This window comes from Budorcas taxicolor, chromosome 3 (assembly GCF_023091745.1).
Source record: "Budorcas taxicolor isolate Tak-1 chromosome 3, Takin1.1, whole genome shotgun sequence".
NCBI classification, from domain to species: Eukaryota; Metazoa; Chordata; class Mammalia; order Artiodactyla; family Bovidae; genus Budorcas; species Budorcas taxicolor.
Genome location: NC_068912.1, coordinates 26,906,985 through 26,919,137, shown reverse-complemented (window position 1 = coordinate 26,919,137; position 12,153 = coordinate 26,906,985).

Here is a 12,153-nt window from a genome sequence, read left to right as displayed (position 1 = left end):
CAAAGATGTCAGAGGTGTCATTAGATCTTTGCTCTCCTGCTGTAATTTCATTCCCTGACCAAGAATATTATGACATATTTGTATGGCAGAAGGTTGGTATTTGGCTCATAGGGTACGAGAGAGTGGAGAGCTTGGTGCTCAGTCATTAATGCTCTGCTCTCTTTATTACAGCAGTGAATAAATCCTAATCTTAAAAAAAACAGTTATAAGAAGCTTCCCTGGTGGCTCAGTGGTAAAGAATCCACCTGCCAATGTAGGAGACCCGTGGTAGATCCCTGGTCCAGAATGATCCCATATGCTGTGAGGCATCTAAGCCCGTGCACCACGACTGTTGAACTTTGCTCTAGAGCCTGGGAGCTGCAGCTGAGCCCACATGCCCTAGAGCCTGCACTCCGCAGCAAGAGTAGCCTCTGCAATGAGAAGCCCACGCATCGCAACTAGAAAGTAGTTGCGCCGCGCTCTTCACAACTAGAGGAAAGCCTCCACGGCAACAGAGACCCCCCACAGCCAAAAATAAATAAGTAAACAAAATTATAAAACCAAGTTTTTAAAAAGTTATAAAATACCAGTGCTGCTTTAGAGACATTCTTATTTCCATGTCCTCTAAGAAAAGGCCAAACGCTTTATTGCCATGTTTTGCAGCACCTCTCAACCTCACTTCAGCCTGCCTCTCAAGTATCTTCTCACATTCATCCCTATTACTAAATTCTAGGCATGTGACCTTTCTTTGGTTCTTTTCAATATATTTAAACTCTCACATCTAGGCCTTTGCATATACCAGTCTTGCTTCCTTATTTGCCTAATTTCTATTTGTCCTTCTAGTTCCAGACTAAATATCCCTCTTCTTGCCTCAGACCCCAGTCACATTCCCTAATGGGCTAGAGTACTAGGCCCCCATCCCGAATTCCTCACAGCACCATGATCATCCCCTTCCACAACTTTGCAAACACTTGAGACAGTCACTTGCTTGCTGCTATCTTTTGTGCTAGACTATGTGTCCTGGGTCTCTCTTGTTTGCCTCGAAGTCACCAGTACTTAGAATGGTGCTTGAAACATAGTAGGTGCTCCATAAATATTTTAAGCAAATTCATCCATTTAATCATTAAAATATATTTGTACAGGGGTAACTGGTTCAGAGGGCTTCCCAAGTGGCTCATCGGTAAAGAATATGCTTACATTGCAGGAGATGCGGCCTTGATCCCAGGGTTGGGAAGACCCTTGGAGAAGGACATAGCGACCCACTCCGGTGTTCTTGCCTGGGAAATTCCATGGACAGAGGAGCCTGGCGGACTACGGTCCATGGGGTCACAAAGAGTCAGGCTTTACTGAGTGACTAAGCAACAAGTGGAGGAGTCAGGGGCCTGCCCCAGGAACCGCATCGCTGACCAGAAGTACTCAATGTGCAGGTTTTTCTCACAAGAACAGGATGTGCCTGGTCAGGCCTCATCTGGGAACTAGAACAGTGTTGTGTCCACAGATCAGGCGAAGAGCAGGACCATCTGTGAGAAGTGGGCAGGTGGCAGCCAGGGAAGATCTCAGAGACCTGAGCCAGGTTCCTCGCCCATGCTACCTGGTCCCCAGATGGAGTACGCTTAAGAAAACAGGGACACGACTCTGAGAGAAGGAATGGGGAGGGACGGGGGAGGGGGGTCCAGGATGGGAAACACGTGTACACCCGTGGTGGATTCATGGCAATGTATGGCAAAAACCACTATAATATTGTAAAGTAATTAGTCTCCAATTAAAATTAAAAAAAAAAAAACAAAACAAAACAGGGGAGCCATTTCCAGAAAACAGAAATGCCAGTGTGGATATTTATCTTTTCCACCTCCACAAATTAGCAGAGTGAAAGTTGAGCCTCAGGAGACTTTGGGAGAAGGCAGGTGGTCTGAAGAGGTGGGTTTCCTGCCAGAGAGCTGCCCACAGAGGCTCTAGCTGCTTCCTTTTTCTCTGTTTCAAAGTCAGGCCATTGAGACTGACTTCATGAGATGCCGCTGGGGTGAAACTGGCTACATGTGCCTTAAGAGTGCTGACATTAGCAGTAGCCCGATGACAGCAGAGCATCTCACCTCAAGTGAGAATGCTGAATAACCTGTGTGTGAATGAATAGGTCCCACGTCACTGTCTACCAGAGGAGGCAAACCCTGACGGGAAAAGCAAGGTAACTGTAACCTAGATTGGCCACACTGGTCATCAACACCTGCCCTCGGAGAGCTGATAAGAAGCCCCAGCATGACTGTTGGTTAAGAATATAAGGGGGAAAAGGAGCAGAAATTCCTGTTCTAGGAACAGGCCTGTCATCAGTGTGTCTTGCTGCTCACTTCCCCGGAGTAGGGTCTTCTGCGAAGCTGTGAGAAGGCAAAGTCCCTTCTATGCTTCAGAGACCCATGACTCAGGGCCAGGCCAGGAGTGCTCAATGGTATGATTTCTCAGGGGCCAGGAAGCCCCCTGCTCCCCCATCCCCTTGATGGCTCCCATCCCACTGGCTGATAACTGGAATCCCACTGTGAAAACTTTGAGTTTTTCAGTGTGGAGCAGGAACAACCTGAGGACTCAGAGCCATGTGTGAGGCCATCAGACTGACCGCTGATTTCAGGATGAGCATCCTGACTTTATGGTGATTACGTAGCTATGTCACTTTCCTCACTGACATTCCTTTATTCACTCAGGCAGGTATTCCAGGTTCTAAGATACCTTTTTTTCCCCCCACATATTCACTTCATTGGGAAGCAGACTGGGGCTGTGCACATTTTATTTTTCCTGGGCGTGGAGAAGGTCCCTCACCTCTGGCTTAAGGGTTTAAGCCCTACTAGAATGCAAGTCCTCCCAGAAGAGTGCATAAAGATAATTTTTGTGTGGAAAGAGGGGCAGGTTGGCACTGGGTGCTGAAGGTGTGGAAAAGGTAGAATGAGGTTGGGAGCTGAGGGTGTAGTTTAGGGCATGAGAATAATGTGGGGAGGGGATTGGGGCAAGCTTTGCCCCCTCAGAACCCGACCTGAGCCTGCCCTGCTTGGAGTACATCAGGCCTCGGATCCCCAGAGCAGAGGGGCTGCTCCTGGCAGGCAGGGCAGCAGGCCCAGAGTTTTCCTGAGCAGCTGTCAGGCCCATGGAGCCACTTCTCGCCCCATGGGTAGCCTTCAAGAGCTGCCTGGAAGGTGAAAGAGAAATCTGTCCTCTTCTAAGGAGGAAAGTCCCCTGTTCTAAGGGAGATAGTGTTTCCGCTACCCAGAGCCCAGGGGAGTATCCTTAGGGAAGAGGCAAGAGGAATCTTGCTCAGTGGAAGCCATCGTGCATTTCTGGGGTGGACAATTCTGTGGGGAGGTGCCCAGGGGAGCACTTCTCAGGGGTAGCAGTCCTGAGGGAGTGCTCTCCTCAGGGAGAACTTGTTTTCTCTTCTACCCTTCCTGTCGTGTGGATTCTAGCCATCTCTCAGAGCCAGATCTGTTTCTGCTTTCTCACAGGACAGGATCACATATCATTATTTACATCCTCATGGAAATTCAGTCGCACATTCACAACAATGCTTCCCCTCAGCGGGCCATGAGCCATTTATGGAGAAAGCTGGCGCCCTCTAGGAATCTCAGCAGGTGTGTGAAGAACAGGGCAAGGACTACATGAGAGCCTTTCTCCTTCGGCCTCAAACCATGCTCTGCTGGTCCCTGCCTGGAGCGTAGCATTCTTTTAGGGCTCCTGGAGAGAGTGGGGACAGGTAATCAACCCTCTCTTCTGTCCTGTGATGAGGAAGCAGCTGGCCTGGAACTCTGCTCAATGAACTGTTATAACTTCAGCCCAGTGACCTGAACCCTCAGGCTGCCGGGACCTCTGAAGAGCGCCCACCATAAGAGCGTGGGATACCTCACACCAGCCAGAATGGCCATCATCAAAAAAACCCACAAACAATAAGTGCTGGAGAAGGTGGGGAGAGAAAGGAACCCTCCTACACTGTTGGTGGGAACGTAAACTGGTACGGCCACCGTGGAGAACAGTATGAAGGTTCCTTAAAAACTAAAAATAGAGCTACCATATGACTCTGAAATCCCAGTCTTGGGCATATTTCTATCCAAAAGGATACCTGCCCCCCAGTGTTCTTTGCACACTGTTTACAATACGCAAGACATGGAAGCAACATAAATGTCCATCGACAGAAGAACGGAGAAAAGTGTGGCGCATATACACAATGAACTCAGCCGCTAAAGGAATGAAATAATTCCAGCTGCAGCAGATGGTTGGACCTAGAGGTTGTCATGCTGAGTGAAGTAAGTCAGAGAGAGAAGGAGAAATAGTGTATGATACCCTTTATATGTGGAATCTGCAAAGAAAAGATGCAACTGAATTTACAACACAGTAAGAGACTCAGACCCAGAGCATGAACTCAGACAGACTCCGGCCTATTATTCTCACAGACCTAGAGAATGAACTTAGGCTGCTAGGGGGAAGGACAGGGAGGAAAGGATAGTTAGAGAGTTTGGGATGGTCATGTACACACTGCTATATTTAAAATGGATAACCAGCAAGGACCTACAGCATAGCACATGGAACTCTACTCAATTTATGTGGAAGGCTGGCTGGGAGGAGGGGTTTGGGGGAGAATGTATGGCTGAATTCTTTTTCTGTTTACCTGAAACCATTATATCACAACATTGCTGACCAGCTATACCCCAATACAAAATTAAAAGTTAAAAAAAAAAAGGATCTGTGATACAGCATAGGTGTGGAGGAACAGCCCAATGGCCTCCTAAGGATGAATAGACCTTGACAGTGGGGAAGGAGGGCAACATGAAGCAATTCTGAATGTTCACTGGCATTAATGAGCATATAAAATTGCTTGAAACACTCAGGAAAATGCTCAGGATCCTTCTGACGCTGCCGTGCCTCCTTTCTCTTCAACTTTATATTTTGTTTGCTAGTTTGGATTTCAGTTCAGAAAACTGGGAAATTGTAAGATGCGCCGTTCATTTTGCCTTTCATTCAGTCATGCGTTTCCCCAGTAATTTTCTATATGAATGAACATCTATCAGGCCAGGTACTAGATTCGGCACTGGGACTAGAAGGATGAAAAATATTATACTGTGGTTTTCTCAGGATATATGCCCAGTAATGGGGTTGCTGAGTCAGAAGATAGTTTTATTCCTAATTTTTAAGGAACTCTCCATACTGTTCTCCATAGTGGCTGAATCAATTTACAGTCCAAAGGAGGGTTCCCTTTTCTCCACATCCTCTTCAGCATTTGTTGTTTATAGATTTTTTTGATGAAGGCCATTCGGATTGGCATGAGGTGATACCTCATTGTAGTTTTGATGTCCATTGACAGATGAATGGATAAAGAAAATGTGGTACATGTATACAGTGGAATGTTGTTGTTGTCTAATTGCAAAGTTGTGTCTCCTTATGCCTTCATGAACTGTAGCCCGTCAGGCTCCTCTTCCCATTGGATTTCCCAGGCAAGGATGCTGGCACGGGTTGCCATTTCCTTCTCCAGGAGATCTTGCTGACCCAGGGATCAAACCCATGTCTCTTGCATTGCAGGTGGATTCTTTACCATTGAACCTGGGAAGCCCACAATGGAATATTACTCAGCCATAAAAAGGAATGAATCTGAGGCAGCTGTGGTGAGGTAGATGAACCTAGAGCTGTTATACAGAGTGAGGTAAGTCAAAAAGAGAGAAACAAATGTCATATATTGACATATCTATGTGGAATCTAGGGACTTCCTCAGTGACTCAACTGTAAAGAATCCACCTGCAAAGCAGGAGCCACAGATGTGGGTTCAGTCCCTACGTGGAGAAGATCCCCTGGAGGAGGGCAAGACAACCCACTCCAGTATTCACGCCTGTGGAATCTCATGGACAGAGGAGCCCGGAGGGCTATACAGTCCATGGGGTCACAAAGAGTCGGACACGACTGAAGCAACTTAGCATACAGGCATGCGTGGAATCTAGAAAATTAGTACTGATGAACCTATTTGCAGGGACGGAATAAAGATGCAGACACAGATGCAGAGAATGGGCTTGTGGACACAGTGAGGGAAGAAGAAGGTGGGACAAATTGCGAAAGTAGCATTGACAGATGTACACTATCGTGTAAACAGATAGCTAGTAGGAAGCTGCTGTGAAACACAGGAGGCCCAGCCTGGTGCTCTGTGATAACCTAGAGGGGTGGGATGGGGGGATGGGAGGGAGGCTCCAGAGGGACGGGATATGTATGTAATTATGACTGATTCTCATTGCTGTAAAACAGAAACCGGTACAACATTATAAAGCAATTTTCTTCCCATTAAAAATAAATTGTAAAACAGTTTAAAAATATATTATTCTAGCTGGCCTAGAAACTCACCATCCAGTTGAGGGGCACACACCTTTATTTCCCAAGTCTCATCAGCCCTGGGAATAAACAAGAGTGGAATGACGGTATAGTGGAATTTGACTTGGGTCATTGGCAAGCAATTGTTGAACAGCAAGCCGCACTTTGCATCTGGGAGGCAACCCCCCTGGAGCGACAGTTATCTCCTGCCTTGCCTCCTCTGTTACCTTTGGCTTTCCCCCAACTCCACGTCCCAGACAGAGCCCTGCCACCCTGCTCCTGCCTCTGCATGGGGAACTTTGGGTGAACTCTTTAACTAGTTTCTGTTGAACCTTTCTGCTGTGTCCTTCAAGATTTCCAGGCTCGCAGATAAAGCCCCGCAGCTCAGGAATCTCTTTATCTGAGCAGTCACACTTCCACGGTATCTCAAACACAGCATCTACAATTTTTCTGAATCATCTAGTTATCTCACCTGAAGCAATTTCTGTCAAAATACACATGCTATCAGACCTTTTCCTGTTTTGCAAGCAAGTTGAGAGCAGGAAAGCGCTGACTGGGGTAGAAGAGGAGGGGAGATTCCTGGGGGTTGCGGGACGGACGGGTGAGCAGCAGAGCCAAGGTCAGGTGTCCTCACTTCAAACCTTCCCGGGGCCAACCCTGCAGGGCTGCAGCAGACAAATAAAGGCCCGTGGCATCCACATCTTGTTAGGCCACAGGGAGTGCCTTTAGGTCAAATCAAACTTATTTCACCTTAAAAAAAGAAAAGCAATCATTCGAAGGCATTAAGTGCTCAGTTGTTCAGTCATGTCCAACTCTTTGTGACCCTTTGAAGTGAAGCCCACTGGGCTTCTCTGTCCATGGGATTTCCCAAACAAGAACACTGGAGTAGCTAGACATTTCCTCCTCCAGGTCAGCTTCCCAACCCAGGGATCCAACCTGCATCTCCTGCACTGGCAGAAGGGTTCTTTACTGCTGAGCCACCAGGGACCCCTGAAGACATAATATGTACCATCAAACATCAGAACGTGACTTTTTCTCTGCTAGATTAGTTTCACAGTCCAGTCATCCATTAAACAAATCTTTGTTGATCTACTCTGTACAAGGACTGAGGAAGGTGTGAAAAAAACAGCTCATTCTCTCAAAATGTTTGATTTCTAGCCAGAGAGGTAATTGGAAGGATGGGGCTTTCTTTTCTTCCTCATCCCCACCCCTTCCCAGAAAATAAACCTCCCAAGTTTACAATGATAAATGAGGTTGTTTTGTTGTTATGAAATCCACATCTTGGAAAGTGACAGTCTTGTCACATGATAAGGTACAGGAGATACTCAGGTAGGAGTTTAACATTTGCCTCCTGAGAGATCTGGGGCTTCCCTGGTGGCTCAGACAGTAGAGAATCCACCTGCCGTTCAGGAGACCGGGGTTCGATCCCTGGGTCAGGAAGATCCTCTTCCTCTTCTTGGGCTCCAAAATCACTGTGGATGGTGACTGCAGCCATGAAATCAGAAAGCAATTGCTTCTTGGCAGGAAAGAAATGACAAACCTAGACAGTGTGTTGAAAAGCAGAGACATTACGCTGCCGACAAAGATCTGTATACTCAAGGCTATGGTCTTCTCAGTGGTCACCTACGGCTGTGAGAGCTGGACCGTAAAGAAGGCAGAACGCCGAAGAATTGATGCCTGTGGAGCTAGAGAGACTTCTGAAAGTCCCTTGGACAGCAAGGAGATCAAATCAGTCACCTTCAGGGAGATCAACCCTGATTATTCACTGATAGGACTGATGCTGAAACTGAAGCGCCAGTATTTTGGTCATCTGATGCGAACAGACCACTCATTGGGAAAGTCCTGATGCTGGGAAAGCTTGAGGGCAGAAGGAGAAGGGGGCATCAGAGGATGAGATGGCTGGACAGCATCACCAATGCAATAACCATGAACTTGGGCAAACTCCAGGAGATGGTGAGGGACAGGGAGGCCTGGCGTGCTGCAGTCCATGGGGTCACAAGTAGCAGACATGACTGGGTGACTGGACAACAACCATAACCCACTCTAGTATTCTGGGGAAGGCCACGGGCAGAGGATCCTGACGGGTTGTAGTCCATGGGGTCACGAAGAGTCGGACACGACTGAGTGACTGACACACACACTCTGAGAGATCTTGCATTAAGTTTAAGTATTCCATCTGATGGTCAGCCATCGAGAGGGCTCCTTCCTCAACTGTCTGCTAGCATTCTGCCCATTCAGCAGCAGGAGGAGGTGAGACAGAGAGTAAGTCACATGGAAGCTTAGACACAGGAAGGAGCGGGGCCTGGGGATGTGCGCTATGGAGGGAAGGGTAAGATAGCTGCCTGGAGGGGAAGGCAGGTAGCAGCAGGAAGGCTTGGGACGGGCCCCGCACCCAGAGCAGCCGCTCTATGTGGGCCCCAGGTTTGACCAGGCAGGTCTGTGCCCATGAACCAAAGTGAGAGCAAATTGAAAAAGAAGTGAACTGACCACCGGGGCCAGGAACTCTTTGGATGACAAAGCAGGAGACGGAAATAAAGAGCTGGTTTTACATTCCCTATGATTCCATTGGTGTGTTTGACTCCAGGAGAGCTGGATTAGGTCGCCTCCCCCATCCCCACCCACCTCCCACCCTTCCTTCACCAGCACACTCCTGGACCACAGGAGGTGGGGCCGTGAAGGTGACCACTCCCGGAACGGACTGACCAACAACTGAGAGATCATTCTCGTTTGGCTTTACCACCTTCCATGGCAGGGATGGAGGGATGGTGCCAGGTTACAGACATACACACGAATATTAAGTAGAACTCACAAAGTGCTTTGTGAGCCCAGAGAAGAGAGATGTTAATTCCTTTGGCTGTGATGAAAGGAAGGCTTGATGGAGGAAGCAGCATGAAAAGGGAGCTTTAAAGGACAACTATAATCTAGGTCTGCAGAGACAGAAGGGGGGGAAATTCCAAGCAGAGGGAGCAGAGGTGAAATGGGAATGGAAATGAGATGCGTAGTCTTTATTTATCAGGGGCGTCATGGGATATCATGTGGAAAATCATTGTGATTATTTATCTCCATGATGCTGACCTCTTTGCATCTTTGTAATAATAACCTTGGCAGGAACTTACATAAAATCCCAACTAGAACTGAATATTCATGTCTTATTTTTAACTAAGCCACAGATCAAACCAAAACTTGAACACACACACACACACACACCACTGTACTCCTCAATTTGAACCAGACAATAGAATTCTGCATAATTTAAAAAGTCATTGAACAGTAATTGTTCACAAGAAAGGTAGGTTTTAAGTTCTAAATTATGTTTCCCTTCTAAATATAATATCACATTTATTTTGGTACTCTGAGTTCGTAAGCCTTCTCTTTATTAGCCCACAGAATTCAATGAGGCGGGACCATATGTAATGATATTGATTTCTGCATGTAGCTTGCAGAATCAGTCTTCATAATTAAACCTCTTTACTTTGCTATATCCACAGGCTATCAGTCAGAGTCCTTAATTGAAAACACCATCACCTGCTTAGCTAGTTTAAGCAAAAAAGGAATTTATTATAGGCTGTTGGCTATCACCCAGACTGAGAGGGCCAGTTGGGCTTAGAAGCTGCACATCCGAGGGTATAAATGATCACAGGATTGTACCAGAAAGACCACCCCGGTCAGCACTATAGTGCTCACAGCTGATGCCAGGCACTGTGCATCAGAAGCTCTGCCACGGTTCCCCCTCAAAGCAGGCATTCTGCTGGTCTTCTAACCAAAAGATACCCCTAGGTATCCCTGCTCTTCATGTTGCTCTTTTCCAAGTTGAATTCTTACCCTGGGGCATCAGACAGGCGGAGTCTAGATAGCATGCCTGTCTCCTACACCCACGTGGGAAGATGGCGACCTGAGCTCTGGCTTCTATCTTAGGAAGTCCAAGTCTGCACTTGCACTCCATAATACGGGAAGTTTCCCGGATATAGGAAGCTGTTCAAATAACACGTGCCTTTGTGTGTACTAAGTCACTTCAGTTGTGCCCAACTCTCTGCGACCCCATGGACTATAACCCACCACGCTCTTCTGCCCATGGGATTCTCCAGGCAAGAACACTGGACTGGCTTGCCATGTTCTCCTCCATGGGATCTTCCTGACCCAGGGATCAGACCTGCCTCTCTTATGACTCCTGCATGGGCAGTGGGGTTCGTTACCTCTAGCACCACCTGGGAAGCCCAAGGTGGTCACAAAGCATGGCCAAAGCCCATTATGCGTAGCTATGGCACCATGTGCCGTGGTGCTATGTCAGTCAGTTTTACTGCCATAAAGTTCTCTATGTTCAATTTGTTTAGCAGTCTGGAGATTTCCGTTTCTGGCAATATTGTGAATGAAACAGTCAGAGAAAATATCCCACTACGAGACATCTAGAAATTCTGGACAAAATGTATCAAATCTCCTCTAAAAGTCATGACTGATCTTGACAAAAAAGGTTGTGAAATACGTACTCAAATGAAGCTGAAGCTGGAAAACTTAGCCATGAGCTGACTCTGAAGCTGTAGCTGTCCTTTGGATTTACTGATTTACTGATTCCTATAACTCAGAGTTTCTAGTTTAATGGTTGTATAGGGACTGCAGTTAAAGCCTCGAGCCCATTGTAAGATGAGAGTTGGAACAGAGAACTCCATATAATGTTGACACAGTGAAAGAACCTCATTGAGAAGGTATCTATGGAAAAGCTGCTCAAAACCAAAGGGAGTCATTAAAGGAATTTTTTCAACCTGTGTTGAAGCTGGCCATGGAAAAAGTCTCTCCTAGAACTTTAAGACTTGACTCCATACTACTGGTGTCTTCGTACGCCAGTCGTGTACCAAGAAGACACAAGTTGAGAAATTTAGCAAAGTGCCTCCAGGTTTGAAGTGTCCACCTGGCGCTCTCGTTCTTGTCCTCCCCCATGTGCCCTGCCCAGTTGCACCACACTTCCCTTGAAGCCTCCCTCCGCCCTCCCATCCACCACAGTGCTTGCCCTGAAAAACTATAGCACAGAGATAGGAACGTGTTCTAAGCCAGTCTCAATTCTCTGACTATCAAAAGGTTCTCTAAGAAAAATCAAATATAGGACTTGTCATTGGGATAGTTCTGGAAATGATGAAATAATCAAAGAAAATAGATTTATATTGTCCAGAAATTTATGCTTAAGCTAAGTAGAATTTAGTTGTACAAAGATGATGAGGGAGAATAAGAAGAATGAGGGAGATGATATTTTTGTAATTAAAACGATCTTCTCAATATAAATCCTATTTTAAAAAATGTTTGTGAGGATTTCCCTGGTAGTCCAGTGGTTAAGACTCCATACTTCCAGTGCAGGGGGCCTGGGTTCTGTCCGTGATCAGGGAACTAGATTCCACATGCCACAACTAAGACCTGGCATAGTCAAAGAAATAAATAAATGCAAATAATATTTTTAAAAAGTTTGTGGTACACATTACTGTGTTCTCTGGCGGCTTTCCTACCCTTCCAGAAGGTGCCAGCCCAGAGTTTTAAGGGGGAGGAAATAGGAGATGAGAAAAGAACAACTGTGGAGCGTGATGAAGCGTGATACAACACATTACCAAGGTGCCCATCTTCACAAGGAGTTAGGAAGAAAACACATTCTCTGGTGGAATTTCCTCTGGATATGTTGCAAGAAAAATCTGTGCCTCAGTGTTTTATTTGGAAGGGAGAAAGGAAGAGAAGATATTATGTGTGGCTCTTGCCATCACCTGCCTCCCATTGGCCAAGGTTTACCCCAGGGCTGAATTCACTCCCCCTCTGCTTTGGGGAACATCACTAGGCTGCTCAGAAAACCAGATCCCATGCTGCATAATATTCCATTTC